The following is a 13,631-nucleotide window of genomic DNA, read 5'->3' as shown; positions in this document are numbered from 1 at the left end:
TGGGATGGTCTTGACTGTCTTTGCTTGAGTCACTTGCAGAGTCACAGGAAGGGAATAACTGGAAAGGGCTCCCTTTGAAGCCAGTCACAACTTAAAGCTCCTCATGTCACCAGCGACGTAATCTCTGTGCCTGTCGAACCATTTCTGGGTTAGGTCTGGTACCTGTGCACCAGCTTAATGGGGCACCATCAGCTGGGGCAGCAGACTGGTGACGGTGAGCAGAGTATTAGAAATGGAGACAGGCAGTGTGAACTTCTGCTGAAACATGTGTAGAAGTGAAACTATGAGCCCTACCTTGGATCAGGTGCAAAGCGCCCCTTTGCCCTTGGTGCTTCACCTCCTTCAGTGCAGCAATCAGGTCTTCTCTGTCATCAAGTATTTCCAGCTCTGGGCACACTGCCGTCCAAGAGAGACAGCGAGCACTGAGATCATGTTAAAACTTTGTGCAGCAAAGTCACTGGCATTGAAAGAGGTCACAGCGGGGATGATTTACCTGATGCTGCAACACACAGCATCTTTTTTTGGGGGGGGGGGGGGAAGGTAACTGCGCTAACAAACTATTGCACCCTCACTTGCAAATAGTTTCCATCACAAAGGTGAAACTTGTTGTATGTATGTGTTTAAGTAATTCGCATCTGAGTGGGAATTGACAGGACTGTACAGAGATTCAGCCTAGGGTAAGCATATCTTCACTGAGAGGATGAATAGATTGGCTGCTGTGATCTCTAGTACGCGTTTTAACAACAGAGAGGCTGACGAGCTGAATACGTATGGCTATTTCCATAGCCCCGACACTGAGGGTAGCTTCTTAAATAGGGATCATAAATGTGCTGGCCCTGTTGATATTTGTCTTCATTTACCTTTTTAAATTTATCTTTGGTGTCTAAGAGAGCTAAACATCTAGATTTCCAGAGTGCTCTGATGCCTCAAACTTGTATGCTGGCAGCTGAGCCTTGTACTTTGGAAGAGTCTTGCCAGAAGCCTGCTCAGTTGAATATTACTTCGATGTGTAGCAAAGTAAAAGGGAAGGGATTTGCTTAAGGTCATTGAAAGTCTGTGATAGAGCTGGGAAATAGAGCCTGACCTATCACTGCCATGCCATGTGGGTGCACTTCCTCAGCCCTTTAAATTTGTTCTTCATCTCTCAGCCAGCTACAAGGGTGATGGCTGGAGGTGTTTAAAAGTCATTTGCACTCCTTTCTTAACCTTTTGCAGAAACCACAGTCACAAGAGGGAAGAGAGAGTGCAAGTTGCTGAGTCCACATAGACTTAGAGAAACTCAGCATGCCGTACTCTGACGACAGGACAGAAGAAATAGCCTAAGAAGCAGTGAGATAGTGCAGACCAAGAGCTTTTAAAGAAAAAAAAGTCTTCCATCTGTCATCTTGCTCATTTCTTCCATAAAGTCTGAAGGTGTGCTGAAAAGAATATAGAAGTTCAAGTTCTGGAGCATGTGAACGAAGCTCCTGACTTACATCTGTGCACGTGGAATGACTTGTCAGTGGTTCCACGTTTGCCGCCTTGGCTGGCACCCAGCCGGCGTGGGAGGCTGGCACTGTGGTTAGCTGCAGACTGTTTTAAGAATGGGCTGTAAAGCTCAGTTATCCTTCTACTTGTGAATGTGCAGAGGAAGGGATGCAACCTTCCTTCACTCTGCTTCCCTTTGAATAACTTCTTCTGAGGTCCCTTCTGCCTGTGTCTAGGAGACAGGCCGTAACTATAGCTTCTCGCTCTGCTGGGAGGAAAGCCCTGCTTTACTCCAGTTAAGGGGTTATGTAGATATGCTGCTATAACATGGTTAACAGCTGTAATAACAGGGTTAAGCAACTCAACTCTGTATATCTCTTGTGTAAACAGAGTCTCACGAAGGTAGTCATCACTTCAGAGTCGATATATAGCACATATTGCTAAAGCAGTGCGGCCCAGGGAGATGCATCACTCTGCCACGGGGCACCAACGGCCCAAGGTCCGCTGGAAGAGTGAATGCACTTTCTGGGTCTTCTTCCCAACACAGACATTTGAATTACAAAGATTTCATCTTACTCTTCGAAAGTTAGGATAACGGCCCTGTTCCACCCTACAACCCCCTCCCCCCCCACCCAGCGGCAGCAATATTATTTGCATGGTATTGTGTGGATTTCTCTCTTAAACCGGGCTTAGTCTACAGAAGTGAAGGAAATCTGAATATTTATCTGCGTTAGCAGAACGGCATTAAATCCAAAATCCTTAGCTGCCATGAATATTTATTTGTATCTTAACTGGCTTCAAACTGCATCCCTGGCTGATTGCCATTCCTGAAGGTTATTTTCACAGAGGTTTTGGACTGGACGCTCACACGCTGATACACCTCCAGCTTTCATGTTCCCTGCTATTTCTAAACAGATTGTCACTAGTTGGCAAAACAACTACATGCAAACAGACACACAGCAGAGAAAGGATGAGCCCTAAAATACCTATGGGCATCAATAGATATCACTTTAAATCATCAGATCATAGCTATTCTAGGATATGTAAGTAAGTACTCCCAGTCTCTCAGCAGTGCTCCCTAAGATTAAGCAAGTACTTTAAATCTGCCCTCCTTGTTGATGCCTTAACCCTTCAAATAGAACTAGCTGTATTTTGAGGTGCTTCAGGTTTTTTTCTTCTGATTATTCTCCCCAGTAATCTTTTTTTCAGTGCATCAAGTGCCAGAAGGTTTCACTACTACTGGGACTGAGGAACCTAGTTGTCCCCATTTACAGGGTCCCGATCTGCTGAGCAGAGCAAGAGATGTGTAGCATCTCCCTGGCAGGCTGAGTCCACAGTGGGTAAAGCATTAGCAGAGCACACTGCAGGAGGTTTCTGAGCGCCAAGCTCTCCAGTGCGGATGCCCATCACTGTGGGTATTTTCTGGAGGGTGCTACTATTTATCTTAACTGACCACCAGCAGGCTACTTCCTTTCTTGATCAGTGCAGAGAGTCAGGTTAAGTATAAAAAACATGTATTAATATTAATGAAGACTCTAGGTTATGGCCCTAGATATACCCAGAAAAAATCATAGAATAATTTAGGATGGAAGAGACTTCTAGAGTTCATCTCGTCCAACCGCCTGCTCAAAGCAGGGTCAACTTATAGCAGGCTACTCAGGGCCTTGTTCAGCTGAATTATGAATAGTTCCAAGAATGGAGATCCCACAACTTTTCCAAACCCTGTTTCAGTGTTTGACCATCCTCAGGGTAAAAAATCTAATATCTGATGAGAATTTCCCGTGTTTCAGCTTGTGTCTGTTGCCTCTTATCCTTCCACTGCGCACCTCTGAAAAGAGTCTGGTTCCATCTTTTCTATACCTTCTCTTTAGGTAGAGTGATGCTAGAAGTGATGTGAAAGGGACCTTTCTATAGCTACTGCTGGTTGCAGGCAGCCCTTGCAGTTCTCTCTGTATTCTGAATGTTTCTCTCTGACTAAGTCTAGTTGAGACTGGTTTTTGGAGCTAGTGGTGATAGCAGCACATATGTGGTACACGAAGACCTTGATGTGGTTTGCTGTAATGTGAGGTTGAGATTGATACAGCTATAGCCTGGTGATGATCCTGTTTAGTGGTATCACAGAGTCTCCATACACCCTTCTTTGGAATCCAGCATTATATGACAGACTATGGACATGGTATTACAGGCTGAGATTAATGTGTCTCCTTCCACCTGTGGATTTTTCTGTGAGTCTCTTGCAATGTCAAGTGCTTCACAATGGATTAAGTCGATTTTTTGGCATGTTTTTCCTGTAAGGAATTGGTTCATTATTGGAGTGGATCCGTCCCTTAATATTTGCATGTTGTGGGACACTTCCTTCCCCGATACTGCACTATCGGAGTGTACCCAAAGCAAAGGCACAGACTAGTATGTCAGTGGTTTCCTGAACCTGGAACATCGGATACTGTCAACTGGTGACATTTCTGGCAAGCCAGCCTGGGACCATGAGCGCCAAACACTGCAGAGGTGAGACATTTCTCTGGGAAAGATATGGGTCACCTACTATGGCGTTACATGTCACTAGCGACTCATGAACCACAGCTTGGGAACGTGTGTCAGACAAAACAGAGTAGAGATGAAACCACGTAGAAGACAAAACGTCCTTTGTAGGTGCAGTAATGGATAATGTCCCATCCTAAAAATGGCATTTGCACCCTAAAATTGGGAAGTTTCGACTCAGTTGTCCCTCCCATCTCCTGGACCGTTGCTCCTTTTCTGTCATGTTGTTGTTAGGCTGCATAGGGCAAATCATGTTTTGTTAATGAAATCTTTTCCAATAGGCTTGAGCAGGTTAATGCACTTTGACCTACACATGATGGTGTATTAAAAATCAGTTAAACACTGATTGAATTTTCAGTAATAATTTCTGTTCTAGCCCTTAATGGCTAATTTATGCAGAGGTTAGCAGAGGGCAATAATCAAACAATATATCTTACCTAATAAGATGGAGGATCATCTGGAAAAACTAACTTGCTGTCTAGCAATTGGTATGAACTATTTTATTTTAGCAGAAGCAGAGAACTGCCATATTAGAGTAGGTCTGAAGGTCACCAGCTCTGTTGTTCGAGCCTGAAATGACTGGTCCGGGGTGGTCCAGGGGACAGCACAAATCCCATACTCTAGGAACTTGTGGGCTAAACCGTTTGCCCACGTTGTATCTCATTCTTGCCTTCAGAGATCAGCACACGATTTAATAAGTTTTTCAAAAGTTTATTGTTATTAATTTTAAAAGGCTTTCCAGCAGCAGTGATATTGAATCCTAAAACAAGCTGCCTAGGGAGACTGCAGCATCTCCACGGCTGAAGATTTTTAGGAGTAAGAAGGCAAACACTGCCTAGGGCAGAAGTTTTCAAGTGGAGGACTCAGTTCTACAGCAGCAGCTAAATTTTGCTATGAACTTCCAGTTCCCACACACATGCTGACTCCTGCCCACCTGCAAGAGAAGCTCTCCTCCTTTTTCCTCTCCCAGCTCTTGCCATCAAAAACCTCCTGTCCGACCTGTGAGTGCATGGACAACCCAGGGCTGTCCATGAGCCGAGCAGTGCCAGTGCAGGAGGAGCTGGCAGGGGGACATCCTGGGCAGAAACCTTCTACCGTTCTGTGGTGGATTGTATTTATGTGTCTTTCTAACCCCTTCCTGAATCTCGTTGGGTTCCTGGTCTGGATGACAGCCTGGTTAATGAGTTCTAGGTTTTAATTACCTATGGTGTAGGCAGAAAACATTTCTTACCTGCTTTAATCTGCCCACTTGGTAGTGGAAGCTATGGTTGTGTAGCCCAGCGAAGCCCTGGTGTAAGGGTGCACTGCGGTGAGCCAGAAAAACATGTTTCTTTCGTGGTGATAGTGGCAAACAAAGAGCAAGTTAAGCAAAGCATGGGAGAGGTTACAGTTTCCCTCTCCCAGGAGACTGAGGTAGTTGCACAAATACACTAAAAGATGAGATAGAGCAATGGGAAAAGATACACACAGGAAACCAAATCGTAGTGCCACTGAGCTCAACGGGAGTTTTTGCCCTTATCTTCAGTTTTGCTCCACATCTAACATTTAATATATCTCATCAATCTTTATATTGCACAAGGGCCTCGTCAAAGTTTGATTAGGCCTTTTAAGGAAAACAGTTCATTGCTGAGAAGCAATGAATCAAATCCTTCAGATTAATTTACAAGTTAGGGAAAGCGTACTTGTAAAACCGAACAAGGCGGCAGGAGAGCTGCCCCCTGGAAGAAGCCCTGAGCAGGCTGTTGCTGGGACAGCCTTCCCTGCCCATCCGTACAGACCCTGTCGCAGGGGCTCACTGGCCCATCCGGTCACTGCCTATGCGTAGGCAGGGCAAAGTTCTCCAAGAAAGACCCTGGCTAATACCGGGTGGTATCGACTGAGTGCCAAGAGCGCAGGACTGTAATCCGCTTTCTGTCCCCGGCTCTCCCGTTGCCGTGCTGTGAGAGGCTCGACTGGCCAATTAACCTCTCTCCACTTTGCCTTTTCCAGATAGGAAATTATTTTTATTTATCTCTTTGAGATCTTTGTAAAAAAGAATGCTAAGTACTGTCGTCACTCTTTGCAAAGACAGCCAGAGGCAAAGAGTATAAGAGCTCCGTAAGAGCCGCACGCTGGGGCCTGACGGGTCTCTAAGGGCCGTTTCGCTGGAACTGCTTCATAGTTGCAGGGACTGCAAAGGAACATGCTCCCCTTTCGCATGCCGACAGGCTCCTTGGGCAAAGCCCTGCCTGGCCGGTTCTCCGCCGCGGGGCGGCCGGGGCGAGCACATGCTTCTGGCAGATGACATGAGGCTTCGTCACAGCGTGGGATTTCGTGTCTGCCTCACCACCTGCAAACCAGGACAACCCGGTGACAAAGGGGACAGGAGCCTTATGCCTGTATCTCTGGGCTTTTCCCATAGGGTCAAAGAAACTTGCCATTTTTATTTTCAGCTTGTTGTTTATGTTATTAATTAACGAAGGGGGGAGATAAAGAGATCACTTGGTTTTTGCACCCCTTTAATTTTTAGCAAAAGGGAATAATATATCTTTAAGAACTTGTTATTTTGAGGTTTTTTTCCTCTGCAAACAACTAACAGCATTTACACTGATCTGCTCAGCTGTGACTGGAGCATCTGTGGCTCGGAGCCTGCTCAGGAAGAATCAGAGAGGAATAAGCTGAAGGGCTGTTCGAGGGGACTTTTGCCTATTGTTTGTTTTCTTCATAATGCGTTTATTTGCCTGAGAAAACTCGAGGTAACCACAGAACTGAGGAAGCTCTGATGTCTTGGGAATGGAGGGGTGAAAGATGGGAAATCTGAGGGAGAGGAGATTTGCGGGGAAGTGTTTTAAAAACTCTGTTTATGCTTTTACAGAATATTCAGCACTTGCCTGCACTGCTTTAGCTATGGTGTATTTTTTTTCTGTAATCCGCCCCAACTTGGCTAGTTAGCAGAATCTGAGGAGAATAACTGTCATATTAGAGATCATTTAAAAACAATACTTTTCTGGACATCATCTCAACACTATGGCTATAAATCTGCAGCACATAGGCAGCGTAATATCTTTAATTACAATATTGTACTACATGTTGGTGTTTGTCTTCTTCCCTTCTCTCACTCATGCTGTGCAATGAGTTTGAGAAATCTTAGCACTGGCTGGAGGGGATAACGCTTCCCCTCCAGCAAGGATCAGCAACTCCTTGTGTCCTCCTGCCTTCTGGACCCTCTTGCCAGGAGGCACCTGCAACTGTGGAATGGTCTTTCCCAAAGGTAGTGTCAAGAAATGCTGCTAGATTTCCATTTTCTCTCCATTAAATAATGCTGAGTATTTTCAGTGGCTACCTTCCACTGGCAGTGTTGCAAGTTCTCATTTGATATCATTTTTAAAAACTGCCATGCCTAGAAGGATCTGACTGGAAGGAAGCTGAAGCCCTGATTTTCAGGGAGTTGAGTGAAAATTGAAATTATTGAAACTCAGCAGTTCTGAAAATGAGCCCTACGCAACTTGTTTGAGGTTGCCTAGGGAACCAGCTTCCTGTCCCTGGACCTGGAGTTTTTCCATATTTCATCTGTTTGTCACAAAATCCTCAGCCTTCTTCTGAACTCCTCATCTAAGTGCGGACCCTTGCAATTCAGTGACGTCCAGTGATTTAGTGGCCCAAGACATCCTCCAATTTACACAGCTTTCCCCAATTCCAGCGCGTTTCTGGAGAACTCATGATGTTCAAGCAGTTCACTTAGAGGGAGATATGCTGAGCAAGATACAGAAATAATTATTTGTTTTCGGTGCCCAGATATGGCTTCTTGCATTTTCCAGTCATGCTCAAGAACTATTGGTATTTATTCAAGTAGGATGATGAGAGGACTTATTTTCAGTTGGCAGTTAGCACATTGGCTTTAGGGAACGAAAACTGTGTTACATGAGAAACAAGAACAGCAACATCCACAAAAGATTTTCTTCTGTTCCTTGTGCCAGTTTGTGTCGTGTGTAAAGCTGTTATTCTCTGCTGCCTCCCCACCAGCCTATGTCTGGAATCTGGGGTGTGCCGGCGGTGTCGGGGGACTTGCCTTTGCGAGCTCCTTGTCGGGGCAGGCTTGTTTCAAAGAATGGGCTAGGAAACCAAGGGCTTGTTTAGCCGGCTGAGATCCTTACTAGGGACTCCATGGCACTGTGATCCCTACGTTTTTGGACTTTAAACTGGGCATGAGGTAAACCATCTATCTGAAACCCTGCAGGTTTTTAGTGCCAGTCTTCACTTCAGAAGTTCCCATCATGAGGATCTCAGGGATTATATGAGCACATCAAGCTGTAATTGCACTTTCCCAGAATACGTACAGCGACAAGGAAGAGCTACCTGGGCACAAATTTCTGTGTGGATTGCTCCTCTTTTTAATCCCTTGGATTTAAGAGTAGATATAATATCCTCCCCCCCCCCACTTTCTCTTCTTCCTTTCTCTTGGATGGAGAAAAAAGAAGAAATGAGATCTGCCCTTCTGTGCCTTTCTTGCAGAGACCTTGTGAGGTCGTAGGCATCTCAATTAATTCACTTCCTTTTTTTCGTAGACTGACTTCTTCTGGTAGATTTTTGCCAGATTTGATTTGACTGATGTGTGATGAGTAGTGTCGAAACATTCTCTTGCTTGTTAATGCCCAGCCAGGAAATGAAACAGACTGAGCATCCCTAGCCAAAGAGGGCAAAGAGTGAACCGGATAGTACTACGAAGTAATATTTTCAGAAATCAGCACTTAATTACTAATTAATTACTTTGGAAATCTGAATTACCACAGCCATGAAGACAGACATCTAAACACACAAAGCTCTGTTCACTATTAGTGGTCACTGTTCTAGAAGCAGGTCCCAAACACATGTTCTGTGAAACACATTATTTAAAGAGGAAGTTAACAGTGTTTACCAGAAAGGGTGAAACATCTCATGATGGATTGCATATGATATTCTAACTTTGGATTTGAACTTCTGCCGGAGGAGTCCAGGCCGTGGCTGCTTTCTACTTAGCACTAACACTGAAGTTAGGAGTGAGGTGAAGTTTTGCTCTGTTTGAGATCAGGACCATTATCTGTTGAATCCAGATAAGCGCATGGATTTTATGCTATTTTTAAAGAATCTGGGACCCAACTTCCAATATTGTAATTGGGATGTGTTCTAGCTCTCAATGATAGAGTCAAGTTGGCTATCAAAATGCTGCCATTTGTGCTTGCAAGTGATTGTAGCTGCAGTTCATTGCACACAAAACTAGAGGCAATTTAAGAAAAAATCTGACTTTAAGAACTGTAGGTCACTTGTCCCAAAGTGTTTTGGTGCAGGTTATCAGGGACTGCTCATTTCCTTTTCTTGTGCATCCTAAATCTGAATGAGGAGCTTGTGGAGTGCAACTAGTTAGGAAAGAGGTGGATTTCTTTATTGCTCGACTTGCTCGTGAGATGCATTTTATGTAATGAAACACTGATTACCTACATCAGAAAACCAAAACAATGCTGTTGTCTCATTTGGTAGAAGGCGAGAGATTGTGTGGACAACTGAAAGCTTGCTTAAAGGCAATCTGTGACCCAGTCCATGCTATTCTTATGCTAATGTGAGAATGGGTATCCTGGGCACCATCTGCTGTCCCTGAGGTCCTGGCCTTGGGCATTCAAAATTGGTTTGCTTTATTAATGCTAGGCCATCCAGAACAGCAGCAGTGCATATGTTATATTCTATAAAATCAGGAGTTCCAATCGTAAGCATACAGAGATAATTGTCACTTTTAATAATACACTCACACTTGACAGCTACCAATTTTTCTAGCCTCTTAGACAAAGATGCCATCTTTCAAGCTGCAGTTAGCTTCAGCAAAGCCAACAAAGGCCTCTCTGGCTTTTCAGGGAGATGGGTTTTACTTCCGAGGAAGGTCATTTCATTATATCCAGGATGGATTTATTGGCTGGCTCTGAGTTTTAACTTTTATAAATGCCCCTTAGAGAAATAGAGGGATGTCTTGATATGAATCAAAGTTAATAAATGGGACATATGATGTGATTATTTTTAGAAGGGCCAAAGGGATGGAGTATCAAATATCCTCAACTAGTCTAATTAAACCGGTTGAGGTTTAAAGAATACAAAGCATCAGTTTTACCTAAGCTTATTGGCAGAACAAATGGCTGCAGTCTCAGTTGTAAGCATCTTAATAAAGTCTCCTCTAATGATAATTATGTTTGTGCTTATTAGCTAGTTCTTTTGGTGTCCATGGCTCTAATTAGAAAGCAATTCCTTCTGTTCAAGCATCTGAGTACTTAGATTGCTCATTACCAACTGTCTGTGAGATACGAGTCAGGATGGTTCAATGGGTAGCCAGCAAGCTAGATCCGCCCGACCGGCTACCTTGCGTCAGTGGCCCCAGAAGAGACAGAGATGTGAAGCTCAGGAGCTGCATGTCTCCTACCTCACCCTTGTCAGCAGTGCGAGGCAGTTCCCAAGTTGGCACCCAGCCTCCAGCCTGAACAGATAGTAACATCTTGGCTTCCGTTTTACAGGTGGGTAAACTGAGGCATGGTTAATATTGTGCCTAAGGTTCCCAGGCCTGAATGAGCCCCGAGGGCGCGAAGGCAGTGACAGACTCTGCCCCAGACTGCTCACAGTAGGAATATAAGGGGGCTGAGGATGCGAGGACTGTGAGGAAACAGTGAAGCAATGGTAAAGCAATGTGACAGGCAGTGGTCTCAGCTGATGCGAAGCTTTTTGCGGTGTCTTGGTGAAAGAATATTTTATGGCTGGATGGGGAGGGAACAGGTTGCCCGAGGCTGTAGGGTGATCTAGCGAGAGCATAATTTTGGGGCTGTAAGTCCGAGTCTCCTGATGTCACCATTTCGACATGGTGTGTGCACAGAATTTATTTACGGTGTCCTCTGCAATGCAAAAAATTAACCAGCAAACCAACCGTCTTCAGTCACCTAAATAAGGAACAAGCAGCCAACAGGGAGAACAACTTTCAATAGCTGCTTTTTTCCCCTCCCTTGCCCCCAGAGCTTTCTGTTCTTTCTTTCAGTTATGGGTGAGGGGGATGAGCACTCCAGCGCCAGGGAAAATGAGAGCTAATTACACTGTGGAAGGGGAATCTTTGCACAGTGCTGTTGTTCTTTCCCATCCCTATCTGAAATACTCGAGAGGACAATAGAGCAAACCCAGCTGTTCTTCAGTACCGTCCTTTGCTTATTCTAGAAGCAGCATTTGAAATATAACATTGGCACCTCTTTCCCTTGGGTGAAAAAAATCAGCAGAGGTGGAGCTAATATTGCATATATATTTTACCAAGGCAAATAATGTTTTACCAGCATGTGTATGCACTCCATAAAGTTCTGGAAGATGAATTTTTATAAAAATATCTAGTATTCAGCAATTTTTGCTTTGGTCTCCTTGCTGTAGAAAGGAGAGGGAAGTGCCTGAGACCTGCATAGAGGAGAACATATCTGTATCTGGAGGACCAAGTCTAGCAATAGGATATGGCTGGTTGTGTTAGAAATCCGTGTAGGCAAGATTCCCCCTTGGATCCCTCTCCCTCACTTTCTCATCTGTCACTCTTGCATTTGGCACATGAAAAAGAGTCATCATTCAAGAAGTCCTCTGTTAATTTAGAGCTGGTGTAAAACTGAGGTGAAGGAAGGGGAAATGTAATGTTCTAAAAAATCATGATGGGGAAGCAGAGAAGAATGTTCCTTTGGCACTTCTAAACTGATGTGTTGAATTTGTACTGAGAGCTGAGAAGCCAGGACAAGCTTACAAATTGCTGATCACTCTTAAATTTCACTGTAACTGGGAATGCTCAGCTTCTTGTAAAGCAGGACACTTAATGAATGGAGATGCATTGCCAGCCTGTTAGCAGGGGCTGCCACTCACCTGTTCTGCTGTCTGCTGCCCGGATTGAAGTTGTTTGGCCTGTAGATGCGCCTGCTTATGGATGTAACCCTACAGAAACATATGGAGAGCTAGTGCAAGCACTGAACCAGGTATTACAGGTTCGAGATCCCTCATCTGTCAGGCAATTTCATCACATATCAGGGACTAGTACTTGAATCCGTCACATCTCAGCCCAATGCAATAACCACTGGGTTTGCCTGTCCTGATTGGAAAGACTCCAATTTAAATCCGGTTGATGTTTCAGAATGATTCTGCTACATGAAAATGCTGGAATAAGTTTGTTTTCATTTATTTGTAGAAGGCATGAAATACTGAAACCTCCAGAAGTGCCGTGAAGCAGATTTGTTCCTTTCTTGAGATCTTATGTGCACTACCTTCCACTCACGCGCAGGTGGGACTGGAGAGTGTCTGCTTGCTTGTGTTCATTTAAGTGCATAGCAGAGAGGATTTGGAGAAATGCTTATTATTATCCAGGATGCAGATCTTTTTCTGTGCTTCACATCTCACCAGAAAACTCTGCTCTGCCTGCACCTTTCTGATGCCTGCAGTTCATGGCTGTGCACACAGACAATTATAGCAGTACATGGTGTGAAGCAGTAAAACATTCAAGTAAGTTCTGGTGTTCCTAATTTGTCCTTCTCTTGTCAGATATTATACTGACAGGGTTGACTGAACACTTTTGAAGTATATTTTTCCTTTTTTCCCTTGAAATATCATGAGCCACTCTGTTAGAAGATAGTTGGCTGTAACAACTGGGTTCTGATGAATGAGGAAAGTTAGAAATGGCCCGAACCAGCTACTGCTAGAAATTAGAGTCAGTGTCTGCACATGTTACTGTTGTGTTCCTAACATTTGTCATTGTTGCCTAGATAGGAAGAATAGTCCTGCTTACATGAGGCGTAGGTATATCTGTCAAGATCTATTGAGGTGCTTTGAGAAGTTGTCAGGTAACATTTCTGCAAAGGGTGCATAAGCTCTTGGAGGGACTGGGGGGGTGCTAGACAACCTCTCAAGCCTTTTATCACAGGCTAACAGTCTCCATCTTCAAGAAAGCCACACTTTTACACTTACATAAACACAAAGAGAAAGTTTGTCTGTACCTGAAGGAGTTAAAAAGAAATTCTGGTGAGATATACATTCAGACATGGCAAGACTGCAGTGGGTAAGTCTTGATTCTTATGCGCAAGACTGTACAGAGGCAGCTTGAGTTAGGTATAACGTAACTATTTGCTTTTGAGAGTGTCTAATATTCTGTTTCCTTCAAACCGAGGCAACTTCACTTATTACCACAGCATATGTCATTTGTTCCCTTGTCAACAGCTATTAGATGTCTTCTGCTCTCTTCGGTAAGAAAGGTTCCCAGAAAGGCCAGAGATGGCCTATCAGAGATGCTGGGCACAGGCGTAGGCTCATCCTGGTTATCGTTGTGTCTCTGACTTGATCTAAACTGTGCCAGGTACTCTGTTCCTGGGTAGGTGGACTGCCATTGTCACTCCATATGGATTTTAAGATGCTGAGATAGCAGTATACCAGTACTTTGGAAAACAGACCTTCTCTCCTTCTCACTCAGCGTGGTGACATTTACTTCTTCATGGTGGGATGACCCAGCTGGGGATCAAAGACCTCACTGTTAACTAGGGACTGGGCATTAGAAAGTCAGAACTTGTTCTTGCACCTTTTTTCAGACATATATATCATATATATCTCATATATATCCTATATATCAGGTTAGATAT

At 44.2% G+C, this 13,631-nt stretch overlaps 1 protein-coding gene across 5 annotated transcripts in view; it reads left to right on the top strand.

Annotated features, from left to right (window-relative positions):
* PAK3 (p21 (RAC1) activated kinase 3) overlaps positions 1–13,631 on the top strand; it is a 273,715-nt gene that overhangs the window by 128,452 nt on the left and 131,632 nt on the right. The window lies entirely within an intron of this gene.

Source organism: Struthio camelus, chromosome 11, assembly GCF_040807025.1.
Source record: "Struthio camelus isolate bStrCam1 chromosome 11, bStrCam1.hap1, whole genome shotgun sequence".
Classification (NCBI taxonomy): domain Eukaryota; kingdom Metazoa; phylum Chordata; class Aves; order Struthioniformes; family Struthionidae; genus Struthio; species Struthio camelus.
Note: the sequence above shows the minus strand (reverse complement) of the source record. Positions and strands in the feature narration are given on the sequence as shown.